Source organism: Pleurodeles waltl, chromosome 8, assembly GCF_031143425.1.
Source record: "Pleurodeles waltl isolate 20211129_DDA chromosome 8, aPleWal1.hap1.20221129, whole genome shotgun sequence".
NCBI lineage: Eukaryota > Metazoa > Chordata > Amphibia > Caudata > Salamandridae > Pleurodeles > Pleurodeles waltl.
Window position 1 is genome coordinate 1,481,331,174 of NC_090447.1, and position 15,581 is coordinate 1,481,346,754.

The 15,581-nt window shown below is 46.9% G+C and overlaps 1 protein-coding gene across 3 annotated transcripts in view; it reads left to right on the top strand.

The window, feature by feature from the left end:
* Positions 1–1,162: 1,162 nt before the first annotated feature.
* The window catches only part of GRAMD1C (GRAM domain containing 1C), a 1,284,216-nt gene continuing 1,269,797 nt past the window's right edge, over positions 1,163–15,581 (top strand). For 2 of the 3 annotated variants that reach the window (XM_069202670.1, XM_069202671.1), the window contains exon 1: positions 1,163–1,374. The gene's annotated coding sequence lies outside the window, so the exon portion shown is untranslated. The remainder of the gene's footprint in view (positions 1,375–15,581) is intronic. The other variant, XM_069202672.1, reaches the window with a different exon arrangement.

Below are 15,581 nucleotides of genomic sequence, written 5' to 3' on the forward strand. Positions count from 1 at the left end.
AGAGTACCTGCACTTCTCAGCACCGCTGTGATATATTTAATGGGAGGGAACCTGCACTTCTCAGCACCGGGGTAATATATTTAATAGAAGAGTACCTGCACTTCTCAGCACCTCTGTGATATATTTAATGGGAGAGTACCTGCACTTCTCAGCACCGCTGTGATATATTTAATGGGAGAGTACCTGCACTTCTCAGCACCGCTGTAATATATTTAATAGGAGAGTACCTGCACTTCTCAGCACCGCTGTGATATATTTAATGGGAGAGTACCTGCACTTCTCAGCACCGCTGTGATATATTCACTAGGAGAGTACCTGCACTTCTCAGCACCTTTGTGATATATTTAATGGGAGAGAACCTGCACTTCTCAGCACTGCTGTAATATATTTAATAGAAGAGTACCTGCACTTCTCAATGCTACTGTAATATATTTAATAGAAGAGTACCTGCACTTCACAGCACCTCTGTGATATATTTAATGGGAGAGTACCTGCACTTCTCAGCACCTCTGTGATATATTTAATGGGAGAGTACCTGCCCTTCTCAGCACCGCTGTGATATATTTAATAGGAGAGTACCTGCACTTCTCAGCACCTCTGTGATATATTTAATGGGAGAGTACCGGCACTTATCAGGAGCAAACAGGCACTCTACATAGGGAGTGCCGTCGCTTCTATATTTCCAGTTGAAGGGGGCGAGGCTTGTGTGTGGGAGCTCGGGGTCTTGCTGTGTGCTTCGTTAAACATTCGTTCAGTGTTTCCCCGGGGCTCTTCCACGGCGGTTGCGGGGTGTCTTGGGAACGCGCAGCTCCAGCACCACGATGATAAAGTCCCAGTGTGGAGCCGCGGTGTAAGCTGAGGACCTGTGGCGCAAGTCGCTTCCTGCGCTGTGCGTGTGTCCCCTTGCATCAGACTTGCTCGCAGCCTTTAATTAGTCAGCCTGGGAATCCGTCCTCGAAGCCCGGCTGCTCCCAAATAGCTGCACCTCTAGTGACTGCCTCGTTTGGTGACATTTCAGACGAAGTCCCGAGGCGCAGAGGTCACGTTTGTGTGTGGAAAAACAAGCTTCCGATTTTTTTTTTGTGTGCTAGCCTAAATGTTGGTTCCCGATTGTCGAGTCACTTCTCTAGCTGGGAGGAAGAGGCGCGTCCCCGCCCCTCCTCCTCACCCCCTCCTTACCTAAAACAAATGGAGTGCTCCAGGTAAGCTGCTCCTCTCCCAATAGGAAGGCTTCGCGTTCTCCCTCCTCCCTGCCAGGTAGGCAGTCGGATGCGCTCGTGTCGAGTACCTGGTCCTGGTGATGTGGAGTCTACGGCTGCTGGCAGCCAAGGCGCCCTTGTACCCTCCTGGCCTTTCTCCAGCGCACAGACCCAGGTGAGCAGGCCGAAAGAATGCGCCACTTGCTGACGATGTGACCTAAAAACCTGTTTGAGCCTGAACTTGTCTGATCTGTGCCGGTGTTTTCGTGTGTACGTATTAAAACTACTGGACTCCAGAACTCACGTCCTTCTTCGTCTTTGCACTTGTTGTTGTCCCGATAGAGAGAATCTTAACCACACACGTCATCTCATGGCTTGTGTTCAGAAGTGACCTCTCACTCGCAGATGTATTCATGCTGCAGTGGGCCCGTTGAGTGTTAACTTGATGTGAAGTGAGGGCAGATTAGTCTTTTCCTCGAGTGCTCACGTCTGCGTAGCGGCCCCCGTTCATTGAGTTAATGGACGGCATATTTCTGTAAACGCAGATGTCCTCTTTCTGCTGTACGAAAGGTATGTTATATGGAACATTATTCGCTAATATGCATTTTTGTATTCACCGCGTGATGAGTCTGTGGACAGAATGTAAATGAATCACGAGATACTTAAGTGCGTTTATTGTTTGGCAAAGCAGGGGCATTCGTAGTAGTTCACAGCAGATCAGTAAGAGGTGCCAGTGAGACTGTCATATATACCATGAAAAGACAGCCTTAGGAACTCAGACCCCCTCGCTAGACGCAGGCATTACAAATGTCCTGTCCTATTTTGTATCGTTTGTGGTTCTATGACTAAGCTATTTAAGTTCACCAGGAGCAACAATGCCTTTCATGCCGTGACCTCCTGCATTCTGCTGGTGGAGCATGCCAGAAAGTGGAACTTTTCTATTTGGTGGGATTTCGCAGACGAAAAGAATGAACATATGAGTGACCTTTTGTCCATTGCGAGCTACCGTGTGCAATGACAGTCAGCATGGCCCTCCACCAAATGCACCCGACCAGTAAGACTGCAGCCGCGCTTATCAACCAACCTTACTTTCTGTTTGATGTCTGGCTCACCACTATTGTTCTATGTTATGTTGTTATACAGTTTTTGTATAACGCACACCCCTTGCCTCTTGACATTTTAGGTTCTTTTGGACTGGCTATTGCAAGCAGTGTGGGTTTACGAATGGTGGGTCTCTGTGGCGCAGGGAGATGTAACTTCCTGGCCTTTGTAAGCATGGGTAGAGTGGTTTGTAGAGTCAGAGTTCTCCTGATGGGAGTGCGCAAGAACTATTTTATGGATTTACCCAACAGAGTCCTACACTCTCACCTGGATTACTTGATTACTGTGCTACTTCTGCTTGGTAGGGACTGTTTCTGTACTCAGGTCCATTGATTCCATGCCCTTCTATCTGCTTTCTAGCCCACTGACTCTCGTTGTGAGAGTACCATGCACCTGTATCTCCTGCTCCACTAGAGTCAGTTGTCTCTGGGGCGTCATTTCCCAAAGGGTCTCTGTTACCCTCTTACTGTTCCTCAAGAGTGCTGGTTCTTAAGTAATTAAAGATAAGTGATCGCTGTTGATTGGTGTTCCACTATATGATTGTACTGTTTTTTGAACACCGAATTCGGAATTAAAAAAAAGTATATCTGGGAGACTTTGATAGAATCTTCGCCCTCTACAAGCCTGAATATTTATTCATTTTGGAGTTTTATGTTGGCCAACATGGTGCCTTGTTACCACTTAGCATAATGTAAGTTCAACATGAGCTATGATATGAGTAGTAGTGTACCCCTAGAGACCTTGTCCATCGTGCATCTGTTTTTAAATGTGATCCTTTCTTTACTGAGAGCCAATTACACACATTGCTGTTTCCCATCCAGTAATCATAGAACAGCTAGTGTGTTTGGTATTGGGCTCTGCCACACCTTTTAGTGCTGAAATGTACTGCATTTGACTTCTACCAGAAATACTCTCCCTAGAAAAATCACAGTACACAAGCAACGTTGGTGCTAAATAATAAATATTTGTTACCCAATTAATGGTATTTATTCTATCTAGCTGGAAAGATGAAAGGCTAAGTGGACCCGCCTGGTTCTGAACCTGTGACCATTTTATTATATAACTATTTGTAGAGCTCACGCCCCACCCGGGAGGCTAACCAGGTGCTGGATAGAACGGGACTGTGCTGGCTGTGTCTGAGGTCTAGGTAAAGAGACACGTTCATTGACTGAGGAAGCTGTTCTTATGTGCAGGGGTGGTCATTCTAGGCCTTGGACACGAGGTCACAGAAGATATAGCCGTCTGCTCTGCGAATGCGGGGAATGTGTGGGAGCTCAGGAATCAGTCCTGTGTTTCTGGTTGAGGTGTGGGAATTTATGCAGCTGTTAAGGTAAGAGACACCTAGATCGTTTTAGGATTTGCATGTGTGAATGAAAAGCTTGAAGAATGCATGTTTGTGGACGGGGAGCCAGTGGACCTCCTTGAGGTGTGAAGAAATGTGTGTGAGAGGTAGGAGCCTGAATGTGAGCCTGGCTGCTGCATTCTGTACAACCTGAAGTCTTCTTGTTAGTTAGGTGGTGATGCCAACATAGACTGTGTTGCCTTGGCCCAGTTTGCTGGTGTGGAGGGCTTCAGTTACATTTCTGCATGTGTTGATTGGGAGCCAAGAAGACTGAAGATTTTTTTGAAAATCTTTAGGGTGTTGCAAAAGGAGGAGGTGACCGCATAGTCTTGGCTAGTCACAATAGTTGGCTACCCACCACTATGCCCAGGTTCTTGGCTTAAATTGCCAGGCAGGGTGTTGATCCGAGATTGTCTGGCCACTAGGTAGAGTTCTATAGGTAAATGTTCTTGCCAAAAAGTACCACTTCTGTTCTGAGATTCAGACAGTTGGTCTTCTCCTTGCTGGGGGCCTTGATCATACATAAGGTGAAGCTGATCTGGGTGTTGAATGTTTAGTCGTCGAGAGAAAGGTCGAGCTGTGTTTCATCAACATAGAAGATGGTGTTGATTCCATAGGATCGGATGAGGTTGTCAAGCAGTGGCTTGTAGGCGTTGAATAGCATGGAGCTGAGAGATGATCTTTTGGGTACTCCGCAGGTGAAGTTGATGGTGGCTGAGGTGTAGGGGAGCCAGGCTGATTGACTGTGTGCAGCTGGTGAGGAAGAACTAGATCCAGCAGAGAGCGGGCCCTCTCATGCTGGCTTTGTGGAAGCATTGACTGATGATGGGGTGGTATTGAAGGGGGCAGATAGGTCGAGTAGGGTGAGAGCTGCAGTATCCTCTCTGTCTGTCATCAGTCAGATACAATCTATGGCTGCAATGAGGGCAGTCTTGGTGCTGTGGTTGGGCCTGAATCCAGATTTGGTGGCATCAAGGAGGGGGTTGTCGTTTAAGTGGTTGGCCACTTATTTGTTGATTACTTTCTTCAGGATTTTAGAAAGGTAGAGCATCATAGACTCTCCTGAGTGTTTCTTCAGAAGAGGAGGATAGTGGTGTGTTTCAAAGCGTCTGGAAGGTGGCTGTGCTGATGGAGTTTTTGAATATCTGTGTCAGGGGTGTGCAGATGGGTTGTGACAGGGCATGAGGGACAGGAATGGACCTCCCATACTGCGGTGGCCCTACTCATGGTGCCACAGGGGAATTATGACCCCTACGTCACAACGGTCTCAGGACACCAGAGCAGGAGACTAAAATACCCGGAAGACGCCGGGGGCAGGGGGAGATGACAAGGAGGAGGACACAGAGGAGGACGGAGGAATCCAGGGAAGTATAGTGGAGCAGGAGGAGACGCGGGACGACGCACCCAAGGAGAAGCGACCAGAAAACGGACGCCGCAGAACCCCAACAAAGAAACCGTCCCGAGATGACTGAGAGGGAGAGCGACATACGCAGAAGCCAGCCACGTTCCAGGAGGAGCGTTGCCGAACCAGGTATGTGAACCAAACCGGGGAAAGGGAGGGAAAAGAGGATCACGGAAGCGGGGAGGACTGTTTTTGCACCTCAGAGACCTGTACCTTTCAGCACACTAAAAATAAATAACGGATAAAAGCATGGGGTGACGGGAAAACGGGTGGTGCACTGTTTTGACAAGAAACTTTATACTAGAAAGGAGAAAAGCCAAAAAGAACACTGATTAATCAGAGCAATAATACTAACAGAACAGAAAGTGAAAGAAGTAAAACTAGGAATTAACCAAGGCACTAATCACAGATAGAGAAGGGGCACAGAGAAGGTCGAAGGAAAGCATAAGAGAAAAATAAATAGTCTGAAAGAGAAGAAATAGAAACCAGAATTCCCTTATACTTACCTGCTAAAAAGGGCTTCTTATTTTTCTCTCCCTCTCCTGGTGTGGAGCTTTGGAGTACCTCCACCTGAAACAAAAAGAGAAGATATATGAGGAACGGGGAAGAAGGAAAAGAAGGAAACATCCTAAAGACATACAGAACAAGTAGAGAAGAACAAAAAGAAAAAAAGCCATAAACAAACATTTTGCCTACTTGCGTAACCATTTTTACTTACTTGTCACAGGGGTCTAGTCCATTGGTGACAATAAAACGTTGGCACGGTTCCGAAGGAGCTCATGAGTGAATGAATCACATGGTTGCTGCAGTTTCTGCCATGTTGATGATGGGCCTGGAGGTAATGACGGTGCCCGGGTGGTTTGTCTCATCGGGCACAATAGTGGATGAGTCTGGCTGTGTATCGAAATTGTTGTAGATGTTGTTGATCTTGTGGCTGAAATAGTGGGAGAGTAGTGTACAGAGGTTCTAGGATAGGGTGATATTTGTGGAACTGGAGTCCAGTTAGATAAAATGCTTTCCGATGGTGAAGATTTCTTTGGCATAATTTCTGCTGTATTGAATGCATTCAGTCAGCGCTGAGCGCTTGAGGACCATTAAGTCAAATACAGGTTTCTAGAGTGGATGCAGTAGTCCACTAAGCCACCAGCCACTGTTTACCAAATAAATTTCCAATCCTGATTAAAAAAAACATAAAATTATCCTTTTAGTTAAATGGAGGCTCCTGTGATGCACATGCAGTTCCCAGAATTTTCAACTACAGTTTTTGTGCATGCTTACTTTTTACTATATTTTTAGCTGAAGGGCTGATTTTCTATTGTTGCCTCCTTGCCTTTTAAGAATAAATTTGCCTTTTTGAAAACTTATAATGGATATGGCATAGTGTTTGATGCGCCGGTCAGAAACGAAGTGGGAGTTAAGTTTTTGCTCATACGCCTTCCCCTATAATGTGTATGGATCTTTCAGAGGCTCTGGCTGTAAATTAGATGGAGAAAGGGAGAGTTGCAGCTGTAAAATGTTTCTGCATATCACACACGAGTGAATGGGTATCTGGCTTTTCTCTGTCGTGAACCAGTCCTCTGTATCGAGTATGAAAAATGCCCTTTCCGTCGAGGATACAAAATGGAAGCTTGGTAAGAGGAATGGGTAGATATTTCCTGTCATGCACAATAGTCAGGAGGTGACCCATTTCCAGAAGTCTACTCTATTGGGAGCAAGCTCAGTAGTACCTAATAGTTGGGTTGTTTGCAAGGTAGGGAAGGGCCCTTGCTCCTGGGACCTCTGCAGGGAAGGGAAGATGTCTGCACTTCTGCACAGTTCGAGCCTTGACTCTCTTGAATCGTCCATGTCCTCTGCGAGGTAGACTGCCTTGGTTCGGGCTATAAATTGTACATGACTATGTACACCCATGCATTCTTGAGTTCGTATTCACTGTCTTTTGAATTTGAGTATATTTTCCTTGAATCCTGGCGCTTATTATACATGTTGGTTGATTTATTCGTCTTGACCTAGTTTAAGGGAAACGTTAGGAAGTGTGGTGTCCAGTGACCTCAAGAAAGAGTTGTGCAGTGAAGACATCCTCCGCTCAGTGGTGTCTGTGTCACACCAAGCCGTAGCACTTACACTTGTGTGCCAACAACTGCTTCCAGCTATTTGACTGATGAAGTGGAAGACTGCTGTTCACTTCGCAATGCCCCCTTTTTGGCAGAATGTTTTGGTTTTTATATTAGGTGTGCAGTTGTGAGTTGGAAAACATTCAGATGTCTGTATTCTGCCACCGTTGCTGTATAACATGGGGCTTCTACTTTGTTTTAGAAAATAGATAAGAAGTACTGTGATTAAAAAGTAGAGCATTATATTCCTTTGAATGTGGTTGGGGGTATGTTCATGCTTGATTTTGTGTGTTGGGACTGAAGTATCAAGTGTGATCCTGGTCTCAAACTTCTTGTAGTGTAGTTTTTTGGCAGAATTTAATGCTGTAGTTTACTGCTAGGTGACTTTTTTTTAGAGACAGTGGTACAGATTGTTACTTTATTCCAGTTGAACATTGGCAGGCATATGTCGTCTGCACACTGAATGGAATTCCTCCTATGGTGTGTGATACTTGCCCCAACCATTGATTTTTGGGGCACCATTCTGTTGATTCGGGAGGTGGATGGTATTTTGGATCATGCGCGGTTTCTTATGGTTTTTGGAATATTTGAATATTCGAATTGCATGCAGCTCAGTGGGGTTACAATTGAGGTATTAATGGTGGATAAACAAATAGGATCATGCATCGTTCTATGATACGTGATCATGTCATTTCCTTCACTCTGCAGCTACATTTTTATCCAGTTACACTAACTTCCCATTTATGGCGTGCCTGGATATTGTTCCAGGCTTCCAAATCAAATCATAAAACAATCAGAAGCACTGTACAATTCACTGCAATATCTGTCTCTACAGGCTCCCACAACAATGACGTTTGGTAACTTTAAAAAACCAAGAGGCTAAACTATGAATACATCTGAGCAGAAATGACGGTGTTACACATACTTGGATATCACTCCATGGTCCACCAGTGGAGGTGGGAAGCAAAGTTAAAAACTCAGTACCATGGACAAAGCCTGTGAGTGCAACGGAACAGAATGGTTGTTGAAGCTCTGCAAGGATCAGAGCCTCGGATCCAGTAACTTCCAAGCCATATTCAGGCAGAACTAACATCGATGCACATCTAACAAGGCAACTGCCCCTGAATGCTCCAGAGCCCTTACCTTCACATACTGTCTGACCTGCATGTCTTCAAAAAGAATTGGAAAATTACCCTCTATGTGTAGCCTCTCTTATACCGCACTGTATTAAGCACTTTGACCATGGAATGCAATGATGAAACTTCCTAGGTGGGCATTTGTGGACGTCTTGTACTCAGTGTAACACTATTTGGTGCATTTAGTACTGTGAAGTAGCAGAAGGATAACTGAGCATAACCCCTCAATAAATACATGTATTCCTCGACCCTTAAGCACAGAATAAAAAAAAACTCTGCATTTGAATAGTGTCATATTCCCATGCAGTACCACATTGATTTAGATGTACTAAAATGTAAAACCTGGCTATATGGAGCTTCAGTTATTTGTGAGAGCGCATTTCATTAACACAAGCAAATACAGACAGAGGGTTTGGGGGTCAGCCCTCTTTATCCATTGCTTGTGAGGCATGTCTAACATTTTGTATTAGCCCACAAAAGTGTTGCAGTGGTGATTTTATGTTGGTCATATTAGAGCCTGTCGCACCTGTGACTTACATTCCTATAAGTTGTCCACCTTGTCAACATGTGACCATCTTAAACGAGAAGATTGAAGTGGCTGAGTCTTCAGAAAGTTGCCTGTGGTTTAGGGTTTGCATTTAATAAGTTATTGCCAATGTAATCTGTGTTTTGCCAACTTGCCAAGGCGTTATCAGTACTGGTTTCACTACACATTGATTAGAAGTATAACCCAATTAAAAAAAGTTGGTATTAAAAAAATCACTCCTGAGCAAAATAATACTAATACTTCTCAGAAAAACTTCTAACTGTAGATACCTCACTTTGTGAATATCCCCAGGCGCTAGACTTGATCTGGACTTTTCAAAATAACCTCTGCTGTGTGTAGGCAGGGGAGTCATCTGACTCTGCAACAACCATACTGTCTCCGGAGGTGACAGCATGTAGGTATATATTGGCACCATCGGCTCAGTTCCCAAATTTGTCAGTTTTCACCAAGGCCAAAATTGGATTTTCAAAGACAGTGTGCGAGGGAAATATTTCTTCCAAAAACACAGTCTTCAAGCCATACCACAACTTGCCGAAGGAGATGTCAGTCACAGATCTACAAAATGTCTGTCTATGGTACCTATTGGTGGACACAGTTCATATTTATCTGACAATGCTCGCTAATGCAACCAAAGGCTATTACGGAGTGGAGGAGAGGGTACCGGTCATTCCATACAGTCAATCCATTCCAAGTTGCTTTTCACTTAAGCTCCAGGTTCAAGTCCTGCTTCAAGTCACTATTATTGAGTAAGTCCACGGCAACGATGCAAGACAGGTTGCACCACAAGCAAAGAAAGTCAAATCAGGACTCATTCCCATCCCGTTGTTCCAGGGAGAAATCGTGCAGTCTGCACTGCAAAGAGCCTAGTCCGCCAACATCATCGGACTCTAAGCCCATTCTGAGGCTGAAGCCGGTGCTCCCCATTCCCGCAAATAGAAGATTTAAAAATAGACCCTGCTTCAACTTTTCAAGACTAAACTTTTCCCTCTGAAGCACCTTTGATCTCCATGAAACCCCAAGGACCCCAGTCAGAGTTCAACCATGTGGCACATGCAGACTCTACAGTTGAATCTGAAGTCTCAGTTGGCTCAGCACCAAGGAGATCTGTCAAAGTCTATGCAGGTGTCGAAAGAGACTGCAAAAGACCTGTAGTGGTGGCTACATGACTGCAGTTGGATCGGTAGCAAACCCTTCCATCCCCGTTGCCACGGACCATGAATGGCAGTTACACTCAGAAGTGGCATCTTCCAGCAGTGTTGAGAACCCTGGCTTAAACTGTTCTGCACTGCAATGTCTACGCTTATGTGCACTGGAGTTCCCAAGACAATACTCTCTCAGACACACCTTCCATTTCAGCTGTGTAAGAGGCTGGCCTGGTTTGCAGTGGGTACCTAAGGTACCTACACTTTATACCAGGTCCAGTTATCCCTTATTAGTGAAATGTAGACAGTGTCTAGAAGCCAGGCTCTCTAGAGGTAGTGTGGATGAGCAGCCAAAGCTTAACTGTAGGAAAGTGCCATCTTCCTTGGCATGTTACCCCCATTTTTACCTGAATATCAGTATGTTTTTGCCTGTCTCACTGGGATCCTGCTGGGCAGGACCCCAGTGCTCACAGTTTATGGCCTAATGTGTGTGTCTGTCTAGTGCTTGACTGTGTCACTGAGGCTCTGCTAATCAGAACCTCAGTGCTTATGCTCTCTCTGCTTTTAAATTTGTCTCTGTAGGCTAGTGACTTCATTTACCAATTTCAATTAGCACACTGGACCCCCCTTTTGAGTCCCTAGAATATGGTACCTAGGCACCCAGGGCATTGGGGTTCCAGAAGATCCTTATGGGCTGCAGCATTTCTTTTGCCACCCATAGGGAGCTCAGACAAACCCTTCCACAGGCCTGCCATTGCAGTCTGTGTGAAATAACGCACGTTATTTCACAAACATTTTCAATGCACTTAAGTAACTTATAAGTCACCTATATGTCTAACCTTCACTTGCTGAAGGTTAGGTGCAAAGTTACTAAGTGTGAGGGCACCCTTGCACTAGCAAAGGTGCCCCCACATAGCTCAGGGCCATTTCCCGGGACTTTGTGAGTGCGGGGACGCCATTACACGTGTGCACTACATATAGGTCAATACCTATATGTAGCTTCACAATGGTAACTCTGAATACGGCCATGTAACATGGCTAAGATCATGGAATTGTCCCAGCATTCCATATTTGGTATTGGGGAGCCAATTCCATGCATCCTAGGGGCTCCACGATGGTCCCCCAGTACTGCCAAACCAGCTCTCTGAGGCTTGCACTGCAGCTACAGCTGCTGCCACCTCACAGACAGGGTTCTGCCCTCCTGGGGTCTGAGCAGCTCAGTCCCAGGAATGCAGAACAAAGCATTTCCTCTGAAAGCAGGGTGTTACACCCTCTCGCTTTCGAAATAGGTGTTACAGGCTGGGGAGGGGTAGCCTCCCCCAACCTCTGGAAATGCTTTGAAGGGCACAGATGGTGCCCTCCTTGTATAAGCCAGTCTTCACCGGTTCAGGGACCCCTTGTCCCCTGCTCTGGCACGAAACTGGACAAAGGAAAGGGGAGTGACCACTCCCCTGTCCATCACCCCCCTAGGGGTGGTGCCCAGAGCTCCTCCAGTGTGTCCCAGACTTCAGCCATCTTGCTTTGCAAGGTATGGGGGCACTCTGGAGGGCTCTGAGTAGCCAGTGCCAGCAGGTTACGTCAGAGACCCCTCCTGATGGGTCCTTACCTGATAAGGTAGCCAATCCCCCTCTCAGGGCTATTTAGGGTCTCTCCTGTGGGTTCTCTTCAGATTCTACTTGCAAGTTTCCTTCAGGAATCCTCTGCAACTACCACTTCATCCTCTGACCTCGGATCAACCGCAGCCTGCTCCAGGAACCGCTGTAACAGCAGCAAAGTATCCACAAGGGGTACTTTTCCTTTGCAACTTCTGCTCCAGCCAGCAACTGCAACAGTTTCCACAGTGTGCACGCTTTGAGGACTCCCTATCTTCATCCTGCACCAAGAGGACCGAAGAAATCTCCAGTGGGGTGATGGAGTCCCTCCCCTGCTCATGCAGGCACCTTCTAAGACGACGACCGGTACCCTTGGACTCCTCTCACAGTGATGAGCATGCTCCTAAGGACACAGAGGGTGGCCCCTATCGACATAGACTGTCCTGAGGTCCTGCTGATGCAATTTGGTGGAGGTAAGACCTTGCCTTCCCTGAGAGCGACAGTACCCATGTGTACTGCATCTTCTTCACCTCCTGAGGCCTCTGTGCACTATTTGCTAAATTCCTTCGTGTACAGCCTGGCCCAGGTCTCCAGCACTCCATCCTGCGACGCTCAACTCGCTGAGTTGTTCTCAGGCAGTGTGGGACCTTCCTTTGTTGTGCTGCACCAATCGCATTTTGCACCTCCTTTGTGCCGGTGTCCTTGGACTCCCGTGGGTGCTGTCTGGCATCCTGAGGGCTCTCTAAAGTGCTGAGAGCCCCCTCTTCCTCCCCACACAGAGTTGAGGCCCCAGGTCCCTCCTGGGTCCAATCAGCGGCATTTTGATGCAAAATGCACATTTGTCGTAACCACGGCTTGTTGGTGACTTCCAACACAAAATCACGTCTGCATCCATCTTCACGTGGTGGGACATCTTTTGCATCATGCAGGAACCTGCTGGCATCTTCCTAGGGTGCATTCCTGCAGTCTTCGTCCAACTGGGGACTCTTCTTTTGCACCCTCTTCTGGGTTGGCAGGGACTCCTGGCCTTCCTGGAACTTCTTTTAACTTCAGGACTTGGTCCTCTTCTTTTGCAGGTCTTCAGGTCCAGGAATCCAGCAGTTGTTGTTTGCAGACTTGGTTGGTTACTGCAATATCGCAATCACGAGGTGTAGTGTGTCCCAAGGAAACTTGCAGTACTTTACTCCTGCTTTTCTGGGTTCTGGGGTGGGGTAATTTACTTACCGTTACTGTATTCTTACTCTCCCAGCGATTCTGCACACCCTATACTTGTCTAGGGGGGAATTCCACTTTCTTAATATATGGTTTGAGTTACCCCCTAGACCTATTTTCTCCCATTGCATTCTATAGCATTTCCCATTGTTTGCACTATCCTATGTCTAATTACTTACCTTATTTTGGTGTCTAGTGTATATATTGTGTATAATACTTACCTCCAGAAGGAGTATTGCCTTTAAAATATTTCTGGTACTGTGTCACCCAAATAAACTACCTTTATTTTAGGTAACACTGAGTATTGTCTTTACTTGTGTATAAGTACTGTGTAACTATAAGTGGTATTGCATGAGTTTTGCATGTCTTCTAGTTCAGCCTAAGCTGCTCTGTATAGCTACCTCTATCAGCCTAAGCTGCTAGAACACTACAACTTCACTATTAAGGGATAACTGGACCTGGTATAAGGTGTAAGTACCCAAGGTACCCACTACAATCCAGGTCAGCCTTCTACACTAACTAGGAGACATGCAAAGCTCATGCAATATCATTATAGTCACACAGTACTCACACGCATTAAAGAAAATAGTCAGTGTTACAAAAATAAAGGTACTTTATTTTGGTGACACAAATGCCAAAAATACCATAGAGACTATACTCCCTTAGGAGGTAATATATCAATTATATACACTAGTATGCAGAAATAGCTGTAAAAACAGTTAGAAAACAGTGCAAATAGTGAAAATCACAATAGGTAGAAATGGGCCTAGGGGGAACTGTAGGAAAGTACCATCTTGCCAGGCATGTTACCCCCATTTTTCACTGTATATATGTTGTTTTAGTTGGATGTGTCACTGGGACCCTGGTAACCCAGGGCCCCAGTGCTCATAAGTGTGCCTGAATGTGTTACCTGTGTAGTGACTAACTGTCTCACTGAGGCTCTGCTAATCACAACCTCAGTGGTTATGCTCTCTCATTTCTTTCCAAATTGTCACTGACAGGCTAGTGACCATTTTTACCAATTTACATTGGCTTACTGGAACACCCTTATAATTCCCTAGTATATGGTACTGAGGTACCCAGGGTATTGGGGTTCCAGGAGATCCCTATGGGCTGCAGCATTTCTTTTGCCACCCATAGGGAGCTCTGACAATTCTTACACAGGCCTGCCACTGCAGCCTGAGTGAAATAACGTCCACGTTATTTCACAGCCATTTTACACTGCACTTAAGTAACTTATAAGTCACCTATATGTCTAACCTTTACCTGGTAAAGGTTAGGTGCAAAGTTACTTAGTGTGAGGGCACCCTGGCACTAGCCAAGGTGCCCCCACATTGTTCAGAGCCAATTCACTGAACTTTGTGAGTGCGGGGACACCATTACACGCGTGCACTACATATAGGTCACTACCTATATGTAGCTTCACCATGGTAACTCCGAATATGGCCATGTAACATGTCTATGATCATGGAATTGCCCCCTCTATGCCATCCTGGCATTGTTGGTACAATTCCATGATCCCAGTGGTCTGTAGCACAGACCCTGGTACTGCCAGACTGCCCTTCCTGGGGTTTCTCTGCAGCTGCTGCTGCTGCCAACCCCTCAGACAGGCAGCTGCCCTCCTGGGGTCCAGCCAGGCCTGGCCCAGGATGGCAGAACAAAGAACTTCCTCTGAGAGAGGGTGTGACACCCTCTCCCTTTGGAAAATGGTGTGAAGGCAGGGGAGGAGTAGCCTCCCCCAGCCTCTGGAAATGCTTTGTTGGGCACAGATGTGCCCAATTCTGCATAAGCCAGTCTACACCGGTTCAGGGACCCCTTAGCCCCTGCTCTGGCGCGAAACTGGACAAAGGAAAGGGGAGTGACCACTCCCCTGACCTGCACCTCCCCTGGGAGGTGTCCAGAGCTCCTCCAGTGTGCTCCAGACCTCTGCCATCTTGGAAACAGAGGTGCTGCTGGCATACTGGACTGCTCTGAGTGGCCAGTGCCACCAGGTGACGTCAGAGACTCCTTGTGATAGGCTCCTTCAGGTGTTAGTAGCCTTTCCTCTCTCCTAGGTAGCCAAACCCTCTTTTCTGGCTATTTAGGGTCTCTGTCTCTGGGGAAACTTCAGATAACGAATGCATGAGCTCAGCCGAGTTCCTCTGCATCTCCCTCTTCACCTTCTGATAAGGAATCGACCGCTGACCGCGCTGGAAGCCTGCAAACCTGCAACATAGTAGCAAAGACGACTACTGCAACTCTGTAACGCTGATCCTGCCGCCTTCTCAACTGTTTTCCTGCTTGTGCATGCTGTGGGGGTAGTCTGCCTCCTCTCTGCACCAGAAGCTCCGAAGAAATCTCCCGTGGGTCGACGGAATCTTCCCCCTGCAACCGCAGGCACCAAAAAGCTGCATTACCGGTCCCTTGGGTCTCCTCTCAGCACGACGAGCGAGGTCCCTCGAATCCAGCGACACCGTCCAAGTGACCCCCACAGTCCAGTGACCCTTCAGCCCAAGTTTGGTGGAGGTAAGTCCTTGCCTCACCTCGCTGGGCTGCATTGCTGGGAACCGCGACTTTGCAAGCTTCTCCGGCCCCTGTGGACTTCCGGCGGAAATCCTGTGTGCACAGCCAAGCCTGGGTCCACGGCACTCTAACCTGCATTGCACGACTTTCTAAGTTGGTCTCCGGCGACGTGGGACTCCTTTGTGCAACTTCGGCGAACACCGTTTCACGCATCTTCGTAGTGCCTGTTTCTGGCACTTCTCCGGGTGCTACCTGCTTCAGTGAGGGCTCTTTGTCTTGCTCGACGTCCCCTCTC